General features: G+C 49.8%; 1 protein-coding gene across 2 annotated transcripts in view; it reads left to right on the top strand.

Moving 5' to 3' along the window:
• Positions 1-222: 222 nt before the first annotated feature.
• The window catches only part of Pafah1b2 (platelet activating factor acetylhydrolase 1b catalytic subunit 2), a 28,591-nt gene continuing 26,193 nt past the window's right edge, over positions 223-2,620 (top strand). Inside the window, exon 1 of one of the 2 annotated variants that reach the window (XM_048795852.1) lies at positions 223-606. The gene's annotated coding sequence lies outside the window, so the exon portion shown is untranslated. The remainder of the gene's footprint in view (positions 607-2,620) is intronic. The other variant, XM_015489836.2, reaches the window with a different exon arrangement.

Genomic DNA, 2,620 nt, shown 5'->3' with positions numbered 1-2,620 from the left:
CACAATTTGTACGTTCATCACAGAAACAAGTTCCACTTATAATATAAGTAAGGGGCTGCCTCATTAACCTTGGCACCCAATTTCCCTCACACTTTCAGCAATCTGGTTTATTCTCTGAGGAGAGGAAGAAATCAGGTTGGCGGGGTTAGAAGGGAATGGCGTCAGCGTGAGGTCACGCTACATTGTCCCGAATGCCAACTCGGATGGCATCCATCACACCGTGGTGACGGGAACGCAGGACTCTGGGATGCAGCTGTAGGAAAGACAGAGGCCCAAGTGGTGCAGACTACAGGCGAAAGAAGCGTCGCAGAGAAAACAAAGCAGAGAACCCAGCAGGGCGTGGCAGGACACCTGGTCGCGAGCACAGAGCGCGCCTTGAGAGTGAAAGTGAGAGACCGGCCAGTCCGAGGCCAGGCAGGAACGGGGGCGGAACTTCCGGAAGCCATTTGCCTGAGTGGCAGGGGAACCGGAAGTGGAGGCGCTGCTGCTGGTGCTGGGGCCCGAGGAGGGACGCGCCGGACTGGGGCCGCCGGGACTGAGCGAGCGACAGACGCGCCACCAGCCGACGCCGCAGCCGCTTGGGGCCCGCACGGACCCTCTACCTGAGTGAGTGCATCCACGGTTGCCGGAACCCGTGGCCGAAGGGTGGGGGTTGGAACGCGCCGCGAGGTGTTATTGTGAGAGGCCCGCGACCTCCCCTCCCCCACCCTGGCCGGCCCCTCCCCCGCGCCATCACCCCAGCCAGCCCTTGGGGGGCCTAGCGCGCGCCTTCTCGGCTGGCGAGATGTGTGGAGCCCGCCTTCCGCCTGTGAGCCTCTTTCCCGGTACCCCATCCCTAAACCTGTCGACTTTCCTCAGCCGCTGGCCGGCGCCTCCACCCTGCCATTCTCGTGGAGGTGTAGCGTGGCGGGGCGCGGCGCCCTGCCCACCTCTGGAGTAGGCCTTCCTGCACCCCCGGCTCCCCCATCCGATCGTTCATTCCTATTCGTACACACCCAGCCTCCAGCGTCGCTGTTGCCTTTTCCCTCCATCCCTGGGCTTGAACCTCTGACCCTGCTCTCTCCGCCGGCCTCTAGTTGGAGGCCCAAATGTGTGTGTTTTTACCAAGCACTTTTCCCTCCCCCTTTTGTTGAAAAATGCCGCCTCTTTGGAAACTTCTCAGTTGCCTCCTGTACCGTATTCTAAAGATCCATGTCATGACTCAAATTGTTTCTTGGAAGGCTATCCAGTCCAGCACCTCTTTTTAGAGATGAGGCTCAGAGAGATTGGTGATTTGCCATTCTCCAATCAGCTAGTTAAACCTGTCAGTGGATAGGTTTCTTGGGGGTGGTCCCCCTTCCCCAGTCCCCGTCCATTTACCAGATCAGGGGGCATTGTGGTCTACAGGTTTGATTGAGTCGTTGCGGGGTGACTCATTATTCTGCTTTCCATAGCTCCCAGGCCAGCGCTGGCTTTTCGTTATTTATATGCAAACCTTAAGAAAACTCAATACAAGCTTTGGCTTCTTTGTAGAGCCTGCCCATGGAGAAAGGAAGAACCGCCTGGACCCTAGGGCCTGGGGACCTCATTTTGTACAGCTTTAAATTGGGGAGAGAGGTAAAGGTGTGGCAAAAGAAGAAAGAAAAAATAGGGAGGCTTGTCTTTGCCTTGGATATGCCTTGTATCTTTAGGTTCTTCTCCTGGGCACATTGTTCTGACATAAAGGTTGCCTCCTTGTGGGAGAGCAGGGGATGGAATCATTGTGCATTAATTTGTTGGCTAGGGCATGTGATAAATTATGGATGTGCTGGAACCCAGGGACCCACCCACCACCACTGAGGCAGGGTATTCTGGACGAGGCTTGTCTTCTTCTTTAGAATAAGCCTGCCAGCTCCCTATGAAACAAAATGAAGAATCTTAGGACTGAGTGGAAACATTCTACATCTTTTAATTCTTATTTAAACTTTCTCCTTCCATCTGTTTCACAGTTCAAACTTTTAAAGAATCATCCAGTTCAGCTTGAACATTTACACTTCTTTGTTGGAACTGGTTTCTGCAGTATCCTGCTATATGCATCTGGAAATTCTAGTTTTGTTTTGTATTGTCATAGGCCACATTAAGTAAAGAAGATTTAAAATGCAGCAAAATTGTGCTAGTTGCTTGCTCCTCACCTTCTCAGAAAATTCATTTTGATAGGCAATTAAGGACTTTCTGGAATATAGCCTGTTGTAATAAATTAACAAAACTTTGCTCCTATCTATTAAATCCATTCTGCTAGGTTTTTCTAAATGATTCTGTTTGTGATCTCAAGTTTATGACTTGCTTATGAATCAGTAAAATGAGATGGAAGTCAAATCCTTCCCTGTTACTTTTTTTGTTTGTTTTTGCAGTGCTGGGGATTGAATCCTGGGCTTTGCACATACTACACAAATCTGTCACTGAGGTAGAAAACCTAGTTACTCACATTTTTTTTATGTGATATAACACAGGCTTCTTCTGCATAGCTCCTGACACATTCTTCATTTTTTGTTGTAAAAAATTCAACAATTTTAACTGTCTCCCACATTTGAATCCTCCAAATGCATAACCCTCTAGGTTGTTCATCTCTTACCTGATTCTTTTTTTTTTTTTTTTTTTTTTT

Source organism: Marmota marmota, unplaced genomic scaffold, assembly GCF_001458135.2.
Source record: "Marmota marmota marmota unplaced genomic scaffold, marMar, whole genome shotgun sequence".
In the NCBI taxonomy this organism is placed as follows: Eukaryota; Metazoa; Chordata; class Mammalia; order Rodentia; family Sciuridae; genus Marmota; species Marmota marmota.
Note: the sequence above shows the minus strand (reverse complement) of the source record. Positions and strands in the feature narration are given on the sequence as shown.